Here is a 17391-nt window from a genome sequence, read left to right as displayed (position 1 = left end):
TTCAGCTTCTCACCTGTGAAATGGAAATAATATTTGTTGCATGTTCAGAAAAATAAGGTTGTAAAGTAAAAGAAGGATGAAAATTGATATTAAAGTCTCTTCCAAACATAAACAATATATATGTAGCATTACTTGATAATAAAAATATCCTATATTTAATATTTTTAATAGTGATATTCATTGTGATTATTTATAGCATATTTAAAATCAAGTGATTGAATTGGTTAATGCCCTTCCATCTTTCCTTCATCTGTTCACTGAACCAAAGAACAAGTACTTTTGAATTTTAGTCAATACTTTAAAAGCAGTTCCCTAAAGGAGAGTCCACGTAAGTGCCAAATCATAATTAGATGTGCACACTGAGTTATTAGAGTAATAACATGTTAAAATATGTAATAGCCCCAGACATTAAAATGTCTAGAGTGTTTATTTTTATTATTAATTGCAGGTGCTACATTATTTTCAATAAGGAAGCCAAGAGGCAAACAAGTTTTTCAGTGTTGAGGTGCAAATGATTTAACAAATTCCTAGGGGAAATTGACATGTTAATGATGTGCCAGAGAACCACAATAATAATATTGCTTTGTGTCGGAAACTATATTCTCTATATTTCTAGAGTGGTTTGTGTTTGCTTATGCTCTAGTGGTGACCAAAATGCTTCCTAAAGCTCTGTTAACAGTTCTCTCACTTGTCCATTATGGTATAAGCACTTGGAGAGCCATTGTGCCTGGATACTGCCTGGCACATGTAGGTAAATTGTTGACCTGTAGACTTCTATGGTGCTACATTCTTTACCCTTTGTGGAGTGCATTTATTTATTTGTTTATGATACTCAGGATTGAACCCACTGAACTACATCCCCAGTTTTTTTTTTTTTTTTTTGAAATAGGGTCTTGAGTTGCTTGGATTAGAGGTAGACACCACCACACTCAGCTGTGTGTTGTATTTATACCATTCATACAAATAATCTCATTTCATTTTTCTCCCGACTTTTAGGTGGCTATCACCTTGTCGGGTGCCTTGCCCAACGAATCTCTCCAGTAACTGGCAGGGCCATCGCTTCTCATCCCTAGCCTCCTGTGTCAGTCACTGATGAATCTTGCCTGTGTGATCTTTGTGGCCTGAATTTTTGAGTTCTGATAGAAAGGCACCCCTGCAGGGTGAGGGCTGGCACTTTTCTATCTCACGGTTCCTCCCCTCTTCAGTGTTGGCACTCAACCCTCCACCCTTTTCTGTCATCACATTAGGGCCAGAATTGCTGAGATGTGAAATGAAATCTCTGGCGATTTATTACTGTTTATGAGAGACTCTGTGACATGGCTGAGCCGGCTTGCTTTCTACTATGCTGCCTAAGATCTGAAAGGATTGGTAGACAGATTAATTTAAGGCTGCTTTTGCTGACACCGGTTACCTCTAAATGGATAATCATTTATCAGTAAATTACTTTTTCTGAGCCAAGTAATTTCTGATCAACATGCTCATTCTCATTCTCTTCCTCCATTCCCTCCCTTTCTCTCTTTCTCACACACACTTCTCACCCTCCCACACAGCTCTTACTCTCACCAACACACCCATACACACACACCCCAGTACACCTGCCTTTCAAAGTAAGCATTGGTTGAGACATCCATATGTTAATAAAAAGGCCATTCCTGCTTGCCAAACCAAAGCCCAAAATGAATATAAATGGCATCAATAGAGGAAGAGGCTAGAATGCCCATCATAAGGAGAGGATGGGTATCAAGTAAAGGAAAATAAGATTCTTTGGTAGTGTAGTGATCAAAGCAGGGTTAGAACTTCTTAGTATGACAGAGTTCTTGCAGACTAGGGAAACGGGGGAAACTAGATCTCGGATGTCATTGTTAAACAGTTTGTTTTATAAGTGTCTTTCTGTCCATGTGATGATTGACAGTTCTGTGGTACTAACAGCCCTTTTACACACTGTGAGCCTGCCTGCTAAATGTAGGGTATGGTGTAGTGAAGGCAAGTTTGATTCACATACAAAGAGCACTGGGAGGAAAAAGATAGCAAAGAATCCCAGGGCTTTAGCAAGTCTGAAATGAAATGCTAAGCTATGGGTTTAGAGAGGGAGGAGAATGAGAGCAGATGAAAATTTATGTGGAAAAGTACTTTATAGAAGGATTTAAGTGAAATTGTAACTCTGGAATTTTGTTAACCCATGGATGGCAGAAATGAATGTCAACTTGTAATTAAGGTTCCACACAACTCAATTTGCCTTGATATAATTAGTCTCTGACTTTTTTTGACAGTGATAACATTTCCAGGACAAGACAATCGTACTCTTGTACTGTGGCATCATATGCTTGTTTCTATTGTCCAAAACTAATAATAACTGATCTTTTCATGTTACATCATACATCAAGAAAGTAAAATATTCCCTCGAATATTTGTTAATATTGGTTAAAAATGTGTTACTGAACTTTAGGGGAAAGAGGATCCGATTTGATTCTGCAGGCTCAGGCACTGTTTAGAAATCTGTGTTGGAAATTTGGCAGAGTGGCTTCAGAGAGGGTACTGATGCAATGGTGTGAGTGGCTGAGATTCCCAAATGCTGATCTGTGAAAGAAGAAAGGGGCCATTAGTAGCTTTCATTTTGTCACCTTGAAGACTTGAAACACACTTGCATTTGGGGTATGAATACTTATGTATTAAATGTCTCTCTAGTCCCCAACATGTAAATAGTCATTTAAGTTATTGGTGAAAGGAAAATAAAAATAATTCCAGTAGAACATTTCTGTGGGAGTTACTCTATTTTATTAATGAATACAACAGGCTCTGCTATAGTACTGCAGAACACTTGAGAGAAAGGACTGTGCACAAGCCCAGATCTACCACAGTGTCTCACACCCACGGTTAGCATATTCCCTAGGAAGTACTGAGCGCCTGACTTAATTACTAAAAGCAGGTTGTATGCTATGTAGTTGCTATGCTCACCTTTAAGCTTGTGAGAACTCTGAGGAACAGAGTCATACACACTCTAAGAACCAGATTATCATCAGAGATGGACTATTGAGGGGAAAAAGGCAAGAGGGGATCAAATTCCCAATGAAAGCATCACAGTAGAGGCCTTCTCCTGGAGATAAAGGGAGCTTTTGTTGATGTTCCCTATACAAGTGCATATGCTTCAAGGCAACTGGTGGTCACTCAATGTGTTTAGTGTTCAGTTTTACATCCTTAGTCATCCCCTTTTCTTCCACTGTAGGCATCTGTGCTGAGTCTATTCCTTAACACTCTCCCCCTAGGCCTGCCTACTCTCTTTTTTTCCATCAATATCCTTTCTAATACCCACTGTCAGAGCCACTAAAAACTGCGAGGTTTGTTTCTTGACAAATGTCCCATTTTCACAGGCAGTTGAACTGAACTGCAGCTTGTGCTCCACTCAAACATGTCAATAAACATTATTGCAAAGACGTAGAAGCAATAATGGGAATGTATAAAACTCACCTTTATTGCTTCTTGCCATGAATTTACACGCTGCTCTAAGCAGCTTTCATTCCCTTAAGAAGAAGCTGCAGGAAATCTGTTTTGGGCTGTGGGGGCCAAAGATACTGATTTGGTTGCAATCCTCCCAGGAGAATGGAAGTGGAAGGTGGCAGTGCCCACCAACTTGAATTTATGCATGTTATTTCATGCCATTAACATCCGTTATAAATAATGGCTGGTTTTACAATTGGGCTAGGGTCCAGCAGGTGAAATATGCAGTGTCACAGAAATTCTCCCAAGAATAAAAATCCCAAGCATAGTGATATTGTAAACCCAACTTGCCATGGCTGTAATTCCGCTGCACAGAAAGTAGCATTGTATAGAGTGAATATAAAACAAATATACTGGTCACAGTGGTGGGAAGGACACTTTACTCTTATATGTTCTACTCTGTTACTGAGCACAATGGGCTTTGTAGCTGGGGTTTTGAGGGAAAACAAATTTGAGATAGATTTTGTGCAATATGACTCTTCTCAGATGGTGTCAGAATAAGGGGTACCCTGATGGTGAAATGTCATAGATTAGTGGGTCCTCTGGTGAAATGCTCCAGAAGGGTCACTAAGTAGGGTTATGACCCCAAAACAGTAGATTCTATAGGTAAGAGATATACCCTGAAACAGACCAAACTGTATTTGTATAGATCCAAATCTGCAGGCAATTATGTTGAAACAGAGGCCCTCAGAGAATCAGTTTCAGTCACTCCTAATCCTTCCTAGTCCTGTGTGTATGTGTGTGTGTGTGTGTGTGTGTGTGTGTGTGTGTGTGTACTCATTTTATTGTATAATGCCTTATCATTGAGATATCCTTTACTGCAGGGTCTGAGATATTTGAAAGCCAATGCCTGTTTTAATGCTTCTACTTCTCTACTCATTCCTCCTTTCTCCTTTCTGGAACCAATAACAAAATTTAGCCCTATATCTGTTTTGTTTATCAGACCCTAATATTTGAATTTTTTTTTTTGGAATTTTGTAGTGACAATGAATCGAGAGGTGTATGTTTTGTATACCATGACTGAGCTCAATTGATTTGAGGTAGAAACTAAAATAAACATTAAAAAGAAGACATTTGAAGAATAAAAGCATTATCAGAATAATCTGTACTTTATCTGGTTAAATAAAAATATTATTCAGGTGATAAAATAGAGACATATATATATATATATATTTACTTTTATTGATTAATTTGATATCATATGTTATACCGTTTAATGATAGTTCAACATTTATTCACTTAACCAATATTTTCTGAGTACCTATTTTGTGACACTATATTAGATTCTAGGCTTGTTTTAGGAAATTAGTTAGAATGGGAATACTCTCTTCTCTTTCCTTCATTTTTTAATTCATTAATTAGGTGTTTTTAATCACAGTGAACAAACATTCAGAAATGAGAGGCCAAATCCAATCACAAGGGTATTTTCAACAAAGTGCCTTTTATGCTGTATTCAAGATAAGATTAAATAATAACCTGATCATCCTCGTGCTGGTTTCTCATTGCCGTGACCGTACAGTTCCTTTTCTTTGCAAAGTCTGAGCAATATGGAACTCTTGACCCTTCCTAGGAGAGGTGGCCAGAAGCAGGTCTATGTGCATCACTCTTTACAGAAAAAAACTTGCTGGCTGCTCCAACAGGCATGGTAACTTGACTGCTGCTTTTCCAAATCTAGATTATTTCCACTGGCCACAGTCAGTAAGAATTTTCTTTGATTCATTTGAAGCATGGAGGGAAGACAACTTCTGTTCTCTAAAAAGCACATTGCAAAATAATACAATGACACACAGGTACTTAGGGTAGATATCATCTTTTCTTTATGCATCAGAAGGGGACAGGTATTCACCTGACAATAGGCATCAGTGCTATGATGGAGAAGCATTATAGGAGAGAGAAGCAGGTACAAAACAAGACAAAACAAAAATTCAATACAGGGTGAGTTCTGGAAAATGGGCTTTTGGTAGAACCTGAAAGCATAAGTAGGAGGTGAACCACAGAAGGGAAAAATTGAGTGGATATTTCAGGGGGAAATGCCCAAAGAGGACAGAACCATGTATGTTTGAGAAACTGAATAAAGATATGATACAGCCAGAACAGACATATGTAGGGACCAGGCCTGAGGAAGCTGGGGGAAAAAAAACCCAAAACATTGTCTCTAGGAAGAGAGCTTCAGTTCATGGGAAGACTAATCAGAAAATCATGTTATAGAATGCTGACTTAATTTTTAGGGGGTGGAAAATCCTGGAAGAGTTTTAAGCATGGCAGTGTCTTAAAAGCAAAATGCATGCATTTTGTATTTTCATAGCAGGTAAACAGATTTATGTCCTTTGATTTATCACTTTCAGAGTTCATATACTTCTTTATTCATTTTCTTTCACCTATATCACAATCTTTATTTCTTCCCCTATATTCTCAAGTGCCATAACTATAGCCCACATGGGATGTTTTGCAAGTCAGTGCAGAAGAGAAGAAAAATCCTGGGATTCTCTGGTAACCTTGCCTCAAAAAAATCATGCAGAACAGTCCCAATAATGAATAAATTGGTATTGTTATCATTTCCTGTGGTACTGACTAGCCTTTGAGATACTCTGCCAAGATAGAGCTGTGTTGCTTTGTATAAGAAATATACAAAGGCAAGCTCTGGACCTGCCTGGTTTTAAAATAAGCTATGTTATAGCTATGACAAGGTTTGGGGAGATGACAAGGGTAAAATTGAGAATGATAACATTTTAGTATGTATATTAGTATGAAAAGTAATAGCATGGCTCTTAAAGGAAACTGTTCATAAACTGCTGCCCTGCGGTTTGTAGTTTGTTGTCACTACCATTGTGAAACCACCTTGACAGCAATTCTTGTTACCTAAATTCTCAGACTTCAGCGGGGAACTTAAGAATGAAGCTCTATCTCTTACATGATGGTTTTGTCAGCTCACAAGAGCTGAGTAGTATAGAGGATAAGAGAAGAAGAGTAGAAACAAAGAGAAATGTCTTCGGCACCTACATAATAATCTTCTCGACTCCTCAAAATTCATTCATTCCTATAGCCATAGAGCCAGAGTGGCACTTCGTTGTTTTGTTGTTGTTGTTGTTGTTCTTGATATCTTAAGTTTTTCCATATGACTGTGACCCAATAAAGTGGTCTTCTTCATGGTGGCTTATCTATGTAGTTATGCCACATAAAAATGATCCTGATATACTAGTCCAATAATGTCGTGTAGCATTAAGACAGCACTAGCTGGTTCGGATCAATTAAATGTTAATATTTAATAAATGATGTTGACATATGGAGATCTATTTGTAAATTTGGCCACTTTTTTTCTTTCCCACTCTAGAATTTTTTCCAGGTCCCTCAGAGAATTCATCTCCCAGTGACCTGGGTAGCCTCTGGCCCTATGTCATGGCAACATTGAAGGATACACTAGAGGAACCTAGGAGAGATACTACATTAAAAAAGGACTCTTCACCTCCACAATCTGAAATGAAATAGAACTTAGGAGAGAAAAGAGGGAGGAGAAGAAGAGAAGGGTAAAGAAGGAGAGGGAAAGAGAGAAGAGGTTGCTTTTGTAGAATTATGGGAGATATCTCCTCTAGTGCCTATAGAACTATAACTTGTTATAAGTCTGGAAAGTTCTTTCCTTTGGATATCACGTAAAACATTTATTCATCAAGAGTAGTTTTATCTCAGCTGTGTGGTGTACTAAAGATAATCACATTATCATGATCATTTTTTTACATTATCATGAATTTAAAAGAAGAGATAACCTGTGACCTGATAGCATTTGAACTTAAAAGGGTAAATGGACTATAATATGCCCAGATAATGGGAAACAATTTTTACTTTTCCAACTGTTACTCATGTACAGTTTTAGTTTTAGGCTTCCTGGTAGATGTTGGAACAGAAAATCTAAACATATTATATTTTGTGCTTACAGCACAGATGGCTTTTATTCAATAAGTGGGCCAAATTGGAATAACCACAACCTGGACCTTTTTGTGCTCATAGAGGTGATGTAAGTTCTGGGAAAGGATGTTCTGGTTGCAGGTGATGGAGAGTGTTACAGACTGTCAGTAAATTATGTGAGAGCACAGACTGAAAATCAAGTGGAGGGACATACATGAAGGAGAAGACAAAACCAGCAAGTTTTGAGATGGTCACAAAACCAGACAAATCAAAATGGGATGGTGGCATTAGGAATGACTGTCAGCACATGGGAGGCCTCCAAGTCAGGTCAGGGATTGAATTTGACTTGGAGAGGTAACTCTGCAATTCCTGGGTGACCAAAAGGAATGCATTCTAAAGAGCATTGCAGAGGTTCAGTCCATGGCCATGTGGTTGGTGGCACAGATGGATTTTGAACCTTGACCTTCTGCCTCTTCATGCGTTGCTCTTCCAGCCCTTCAGGCTCTGCTTGGCTATTGAGCAACAGGATTCCAGGGGCACATGTTGGCTTTCAATGATGTAGCTTAGCTATTCCCGTGTGTCCTACACGCATTCTGCCATGATCCTTTTCTACCACACTTGGCAGTATACAGGCAGCTCTCATATTGCTGGAGGCCTCCTGGTTGGTAGGAAGCTGATATTTCCTCAGAGACCATTCTGCTCACTTGGCACAGTGCACATCACATCTCTTGGCTTCACCCACTGTTCTCTTGTTCTGCTCGAAGGCATTGCCCTTGCCAGTTGGTGGGCTTCAGTTAAGCCCATGCTTTAGATATCGCCCACCTCATGTTCCTCTGGATGTACTTGCTTGTGCCTCTGGATCTGCTGACTATGCCATTGACTGGCTTGTTTTACTGCCAGTGGGCTGGCCTGACCTGATTTAGATGTTTTCCATCCTCTGCTTGAATGGCAATCTATTGCCTGTGCCAGTGAGAAGATTCCTTCCAAGGGGGCTGCTGCCATCTTGGGCTCCATCATCCATTTCCACTGATTTTTTTCAGGTTTTTAACATCCTGCTTGGTGAGCTTGCTCCCAGTATTCAATTGCTTCCATACTGTAACTGGCCTTCTCCCCCAACTGCTCCTCCTGTTAACTGCTGCACTGTCTGATTTTGATGCCTGCATCTTTCCTCTACGATGTGTTCTTCAAAGCACATTAGCTTCAATTTGACTGTCTCATGGCTGAGAACATTTCAGTTCAGTATTGCAACAGATATCACCTCATATGTTCCTTACATATGAGGCTAATTGTTAAAAATCAGAATGTTGCTATTATTCAAAGATGAGAAAATAATACTTTGCCTGGAAATATTTGTCTTTTTACTCTCAGTCCCAAAACCAGTTAAAATCCACTGGACACGTACTAATTGCCAGAATCTGATCTTTCTTTACTATACAACTTGTTACTTATAAAACACTCTTGGGGACCCTTACCCTTTTTATCTCAGGGGAATCTTGAAAGAAAATCCAGTCCATCTCTTTCACTTTAGACATGGCAACTCCACAATTATACAAGACAAATGAGTTTCTAATTTTTAATGGCCCCAGGAAGAAGCTCTAGGGAACTCATTCTAGTATTTAACAATGTTCTCTATTAGGAATATGTCAGAATCAAGGTAATATCTTATGCTCTTCACATCCCCACACACTTACAAAGTCTGATGCCTTTCTTTCTGCTATAAGTGGATGTACGTAATGGGTCTTCTCTAAAAGGATTCATTAAAATAAAACAACTACTAAGTATTGGTACAGTATTTCTTATTTTATCATCACTACCTTTATACTTTCTTCTTTTTAATTATTTGGTCAGTGAGTTATCTGACTTATAATTTAGAACCTGGCTTTGTATACAAAGAGGTAGAAGCCCACAGTAGGCTTAGGATGTTTAGAGGGATAAAGCAGATGAACAAACAACCTGTAGTAAATGCAGGGACCTTCTTTCTACCATGAGCACATTTGGGTTCACTGCCTGAGATGTTGTCACATCTGTGCTCAAATCCATCTGCAGTTTTCTAACAACCCTGCTCTAACAATCCAAGTCCTTCTCACAACTGAGAAGCTCTGCATGGTGAGCCCCTTCTTTAGTTGTAAGTCTGTCTCTTTCTGTCTTCCCCTCTGCTTTAGGCTTACAGTGCTGCCTCAAGGTCTCTGAATCTCCTGTTACATTCTGCCTCAGGCTTTTCATATACTGCTGCCTGTGCCTGGAGCTTTTTCATCTTGCCTCACCAACTGATCCTGCCCCATCTTTGAAGTTTCTGTCATGTCATCTCCTCATAGGAGCCAACATGGCCACCTCTTCTCTTCTTTCCTTCTTTGCTGTGCTGTCTACTCCCTACCTCTTTCCCTTCTTGGCATCCTCAAATTGGTCATTTAATGTTATTTCCTTACACATCTATTGTCTCTCATCCTATCAGGCCATGGGTTCCATTAATGCAAAGACCTTTATCACTAAACCAGTGTTTGGTATATAGGAGGCATTTAGTGAATACTTATTGAGTAAATTTTAAATAAAACAATGGGCCTGTTGGCTATGAAAAGAGGGGGACCCGAGGGTTCCTGGCGTGTCTTTGGTATTGGGACAGTACTATCTAAGAATCTGCTCCTTCGTTTGCTGTCTATCCTTCCCAACCATGCAGAAAAGTAGAGAAATTAAGAGCCAAGCCTGTGCTGGCTGCCAAGATTCAAAACAGCAAGCATGGCCTGGAGATGATCATCTCTTCATGTGCTCAAGGCTATTGTTAATTTAGTGCTTGTTAAGCTGACATCCTGTTTCCAGTAAAATAAAACAAGACTAAAGAGATATAAATAAGATAAAAAAGAATAAAGGCTAAATGATTTTTTTTAAAAAAAGATATAGGCTTGATGTTCAGTTTTCTGCCCTTTTCTTTTTACACATTCTCCTTTGGAGAGGTGCATTTGTTCTCAGATCATCAAATACCTTCTTATTAGAGCTTCCCAAAACTGTACCTTTCTTCACATTTCCTCTTGTCAGCTGCAGGTATGTATGGCTCTTTAAATTGCCATCTCAGTATCTTCATCTTGCCCTGAATGTAAGAGATGTTAAACTAACCTAAGTGACTGCTTTTATTCAATATTACTTACTGACTCATTTCAGTGTTCCAACCCTGAACACTCAGTTTACAATGAGGAAGAGGCCCTCAATTCCAGAATGATGATAGGCAAGTGTTCCTACAATGTGCAAGCAGTTATTACCATGAATGCTACTAAATGTAATGTAGTAAGGGGAACTGAAATGGGGACCCCTAAATTAGTTTGGAATATTAGTAAGGAATAGAATCTGAAGGAGAGTAAAATTTAACAAGACAGGACAGAAGAAGTACATAGCACGTAGAAGAAAAGTTTTCATGAAGACCTAAAATTCAGAAGATATTGTATACAGATTAATAAAAGAAGTGCTATGTGCCTGAATTGTGATGAAAAAGAAGGGGGTAACAATTCAACATCCCTTGCCTGTTTCACTTTCCCATCTGTGACAGATACTGTAATTCCCTTTCTTATTTGTTCGTCTACTCAAACACTAGCACAAATCACCAAGGCCAGACAACTTGTGCTTCTTCCTAACTTGTGCATTGCTTCTGCCATGGCTCAAGTCAACATGTGGAAAAATCCTGTATATTTATTCCCATTTTAAAAATACCAAGTATAGGATATTTGCATTAAAATAACTATTATTTTGAAAGTGCATAAATAATGCACATTCATTGTAGGACTACCAGAAAATACAAAAAAGCAAATATGAAAAATTTCTTCCCCTCATCCTCTGTCCACTGTAAGAAAATCACTGTTGAACATTTGTTGCCTATTTTCCATTTATAACTATAGGACACACATTCATTTATTACCATAACACACACATACACACACACACACACACACACACACACACTCACTCACTCCAGAATTTTAATATATTTTTATAATCTGCTGTTTTTAACATTTAAATGTTATTAGATAAGCTAGATAGAACTTCTGGGACAATTTTTGTAATTGTAATATACCTCTTTCCTCAACATTTTATTTTCAAATTTCCAAAATAGAGACAATTGAAAAAAAATCTATATAGTGAACACCACGTGCCCTTCAGCTAGATTTTATAATTGATATTCTACAAAATTACCTAATCACCTCTTTATGAATCTCACTCTACATGCGTCAATTTCTGATACATTTTCAGATACAGTTTGAGATAAGTTGCAGGGCTATTACTGGTTTCAGATAGTTACCAATCCTTTGTCACATAAATGCTACAGAATATCTTCTCCCAGCCTATAGTTTGCCTCTACATTTTCTTAATGATATCTTGATGAGTATAGTTTCTAATTTTGATGAAGTCTAATTTATCATGTTATTATTTTATTTATGATTATTGCTTTCTGTGTCCTGTTTTAAAACCTTTGCCTACTCTCAAATATAGGACTTTATATTTACTCCATTTACATTTCATCTTGTTGCTTTCTGCCCAGTATTCAAACCTGTCAAAATTATTCTGAGTCTAACTCCTGTCTTCTGCTATATTAGATATTGCTTTCAGCTTTGTGTCACCTGCAAATTTGACAAGTTATTGAATGTTGAATGGAAAAGAACCTTTTTCAAGTGTAATTAGATCCAAAGGTCACATTTCACCTTCTTATTTTTAGGATATTATAGGAGACAAAGTCAAATTGCCTGCCCAAATCAGTATTACAGAGAATCTTTGTGACAGTGACCTCTTTTATTACTTGAGAGCCCTATTTCTGAGGTTTGACATTATTTTATTGACTTACCTATTGATAGCTGGTGTTTATTGTCATCTTTTCTAAATAGATGTTTCTTTTTCTGAAATAGTCTACACCACTGTAGTATGAGCTCAATTGGAGTGGACATCTTTATCATTGTCACTATCACATATTCAGCAACACAGAGACCTATCAATTAATATTTGTTAAGAAGACTAGTAAGGAACTATCTAAAACTCTTTAATTTAATACTAATTTCTAGACTTTTTAAAAGAAATTATCTATTTTCTTAGCCAGAACTTTAGGAAATTTACCACTTACTATCTTAATTTCAGAGACATTTTCTAGGGTCTAGTATTCTCTTTAAGGCCTTTTTCTCATTTTATCTAATTTTCCCAACTATATTGGCAATGGATATTAGACTATATAAACAAGTTTATTTAGAACCTAAGATCTAACTTGCCTAAATAGGAACACTTGAGTTAATTTGAAAGAGCTAAATTTATTGAACCCAATCTGAACAAGTTTTTTTGCTAGGTACCAGGAGTATATTCTAAAAGAAAAAAGCAGCAGCAAGTTATTCACTATTGGTTCACAATGTAACAGTACAGGAGCCCATATCTAATGATTTTAATGGTTTTCTTCTTTCTGCAGAACTAAAGAATAGCCACTAACAACTGAGACTTGAGCAGAGACATGGAGTTGTGTTTTTACATACATCTGGTCTGCTCTTCTATCACTCATCCCTCTATTAATAGATGCATTTGAATGGCAGAGAGCACTAAAAATGCTATATTTTTAAAAAAATATTTTGTGACTAATAATCTATGAGCAAACTGGGGATATATCTTCTAGAAACCCAGCTTAATGTTAGTCACTGTAAATAATAGTAAACCAGAAGAAGACTTAGCTTGAATGGAGTATTGCCATACAGTAACCTCTATAAAATTAATAGTGAGCATATTTATATATTTATTATAGTATCTGCTCATTTATTATCTGCTCACATATGCAAATTCCCTTGAATAGAACTTGTTACAAGAATAATATCTAAAATATTGATAACTAGAATACTACTAATTTTGTATTAGACACTAACATTAATGAAATTTGCTGAGATTTTTTTAAAAAGTTAAGGAAATCTCATTTAAAAGTACAGCAGCAAATTGATGAAAGAGTATAGTTTGCTCTAGAAAAAGAATGAGAGCATCTTGGGTGGAAGGAAGGACTGCATAAAGTCCCTTGGGCAAGAAGGAGCTTGGCAAATGAGTAGACTGAGTTGAGAATAAGTGATATTCTCTGGGAGCCTTGAGAAATATAACTTCAAGACCTCAGTGGGGATTTAAACTGCAAGGATGAGGACTTTGAATTTGAATCTGGAAGACACAAAGGAAGCACTACAAAATTTTGAGTCAATTAATAAAATAAAATATTTGTTGTATATTAGTACATTCATAGGTCATGTGGAGGCAATGAAGAGAAGAGGAAGTTGTGATAGTAAAACAAGAGTTTAAAAAAAAGATAATTTGATCAGACCTGTGACAGAATACATAGTGCATTGAAAGGAAATCATAGAGAAACAAATGATGGATAATTTAGATACCGGGGTGAGGTAAAGAAAGAGTCACAAGTTTCTTTAAATTTTGTCTTCAATAGACTGGGAAAAATTTCCCACCTGCTAGAATGGAATGGTATTGGGAAGTGATTTGAAGTCATTATAAACATAATGGGGCTGGGGATATATTAAATTACCAAGAAAGAGATTTTCTAGTAGGTTTTGGAGGCCTTATGAGAAGTCAGTGCTGAAGGGAAAGATTTGGAGGTCATTTGCTTAAGAAAGAAATATGAACAAAGAAAAGTTATGAGCCCTATCAGAGAAAGCAGTAAAGGGGTACAGAGAAGCAGTGATTATGCCCGCGAGAGAGTTCACAGTTAAGGTCAAGAAGAACTGGAGTTACCGAGAGGAAGAGGAAAGAGTAATTCATGAGCTGAGAGAACAAGGTTAATGTAGAATGCATAAACCAAATGAAAAAGATGGTCAAAAAAAGTGGCCAAGGATGAGAGGATGAAAGAAAGCCACTGGATGTGGTAGGAAGATAATCTTGTCTGTTTTATAAATAAGGTAGTTGGAGCACCCAGGCAATACTAATGAACCTCACTTCTGGGATTATACAAAAGAAGCATGTTGATGAATTGTTCCCAAATACAATTATAATAATGTGTTCACAAGTCAATAGCGAAATGAAAAATATAATGGCACTGCAGTTACGTAAAACCAAGTAAGGTAAGAGCTGTCCTGTAAAGCTTCCTAAATAACTATTTCTCTATTATGAAATTATGGAGACCAAAGATGATGACTGGCATATGTTTGGTTGAAAAAATAACTGTTGCTGATATCATTTTTTAGTTTTACATTTTATATTAACGTGAAGTTTGGTCACAGTGATCTGATAATGTATTTGCTTATTTTGCAGTGTTTTCTAAAACATGAAGTGGTGTATTTCTACATAGGATCTTACAACCATGCTCACAGACCATTGGCAGTCAGAGGAAAGGATAAGGAAAATGTATTCCACTTGAGTTGCTGAAAGATGCTCATATTAATACAAAAATGCTATATCCTGACAGTTTTAAAGCCCAAGTGCAGGTTCAGAGCCCTGTCTGTCACTTATCTTAAGCTTCTATGGAGAATAAAGATCAAGTATCTCTGAAGCAGTGTTTAGTGTCATAGCTGTTTCTGCAAGAGACAGGTTTTTTCTTTTTTACCCCCTAAATCCCTTGCACAGTATTATCATCTGTGTCTCCATCCTGTGATTTTTCTGGACGTTCTCAGCTGTTTAAGTATGGACAGCTTGGTTGTGATGAAGAACAATTTCTGTTGTTGTTGTTTGGTGAGAGATTCAAGAAATAGTTCCTAGTCATAGATTCTTTTACCATCAAAAAGTCATTTTCCACATCTTTGATATAAAAACATTAGTAGTGATAGTACCCAAACCAGATAACATTTGTATGATTCTTTACCTTATTCCAGACTATTTCAATGTTTCGTAGGGTTCTGGAATATATCTTAGAGGTAGAGAGTTTGCATAGCATGTGCAAGGCACTAAAAAGAAAATCTAAGTTTTAAAAGATAAAACACTTTCTCTTCCAATAACCTAATAAATTGGTTTCTATACTTATCTGCACTTTAGTGGAGAGGATTTTGAGCCCCAGAGACATTAAGTCACTTGTCTGTCAGCATTGCTAGAAAACTTTTACAAATGGAGTTAAACCAGGTGTCTTCTTCAAGGGAAAATAAAACTAGGAAACATAGCTTACCTTTGGAATATATTCTGTTATTCCAAGTCTGTTGTCATGTTTGAAATATTTCCAGAATTCTGTTTGCAGAATATCCTCTAGAAGCCTTAATTTGAAATATGTACAGTGATGGTTAAACTCTGTTGGGGGATTTGAAAATGACCAATATCAAAGTCAAAGACACTATATGCTGACAAAAGAGGCAGTTCTATCAGAATGCTCTTTTTAAAAAAAAAATATATTTATTTATTTTTGTTTAGACACAATGCCTTTATTTTGCTTATTTATTTTTGGTGTTGAGGATCGAACCCAAGGCCTCGCCCATGCTAAGCGAGTGCTCTACCTCTGAGCCACAACGCCAGTCCCAGAATGCTCTTTAAATGTGTTGCCTATATAAAATATTATTTGAAATAAAGGTGTAACCTCATAAGCTGACTACTTGGAAAGGAAAGCCCTCACTGGATATTTTGTCTGTTGTTAGAAAATAAATCACACTAGCTGGGGTCATGTAATATTTTATCTCTCCCAATTTGGTCTTAAGGCAAACTCTTTTGTTCTCCTGGTGGAAGTCAAATGGGGAGATCTTTCCTAACATACAGTGCAGTGGTGCAAGCAAAGTTCATAGCCATGGTTGTTTTCATGTTCACTTATAAAATTGGTGTAAAATCTAAGTGGATGCAAAAGTGATTCTTACAGAGGGACACTATAGAGTAAGCACAATTTCCTCTAATCTATTTGTTAATGATGCATAAACCTGGCCTGGCAGAATTAGAGCTACTCATTGTAATTGCAGTAACTAGAGGTCAAGCAAGTATATTATTCAACCTCTCTGTTCCCTTTCTCTCAATCATTGAATAAGAAATAGATCAAGTTCTACATGATATTTCAGTGGCAGTCACAATGGTTGGTATAAATTTCCCCTTGCATGTGACAAAACATGAACTCATCAACATCCTTGTGAAGCAAATGGCCAGTTCTTTCCACTGGGCTACTAGGGGTGAGAGAGGTGAGCTGACACTTTCAAAGATACACAGCAGATAAACATCAGAGCAGGAAACAGATGCCAGCATTTAAGATGTCATTCAGGCAGTAGATTGAATTGAACATTTTTCAAGTCAGAGTGAAATCCATGTAAGGTCACTACCTTACCAACATTTTCAGTAGTTAGGACTGTATATGCATGTGGTGATGCAAACACTATCAGAAACCTTGCATCATTGTTTGGCAATGTGGGATGACAGTCAACCATGTGTTCTCAGAAAAGTCTGGAAATGAGGCCCCAACCAGTGATTTTTAGTACAATTCAAAATTACTGATGGGAAGTCAAGAGGACAGGTAAATCTTTAATTCAGAGAGAACAGAACCAACTTGTTTCTTCCAAATGATGAACCATTTCTTACCCTCACCTGTGACACAAACTATTCATTTACTAGCTGGTCGTTTCCCCTCTCAGTATTTTGTCTGCATAGTAGCATCACCAGCTGACACAGAGGGAAGAGAGGAAAGAAAGAGAACAAGTTGGCAGAGAGTCAATATATTTCAGTGTTTTATTACTACGGAACTCTAGTAGCATTTAGTTGGTGAGTCTGAGCAGAAAATGAGTATTTCTATAGTGACTCCGTCTTCAAGGGGAATGATTAAAGGGACAACAAAAAAAATCCATGGATTAATTAGCAGGTCAATGATGGTTGAGTAGCTATTACTAAATTACATGGCTTGCATGCAAGAGAGAGAATTAATCTTTGACGTTTCTCCAGCTTGGGTGACTTGTGTGGTTAGAATTTCAGGTCAGTGAGAAGAGATTCCCATTGATTGGCTGGTGTATAATAAGATCAGAAAAGACAGCACCTGGATTCCCTTCAATTCTACACTTTCAAGACTTAATCTTGTTTTCTGTCAGTGATACATCCTTCTCCCAATAGTTA

The sequence above is a fragment of the Spermophilus citellus genome (genome assembly GCF_964194105.1).
Source record: "Spermophilus citellus genome assembly, chromosome: 7".
Taxonomy (NCBI): Eukaryota; Metazoa; Chordata; class Mammalia; order Rodentia; family Sciuridae; genus Spermophilus; species Spermophilus citellus.
This window is presented reverse-complemented; position numbering follows the sequence as displayed.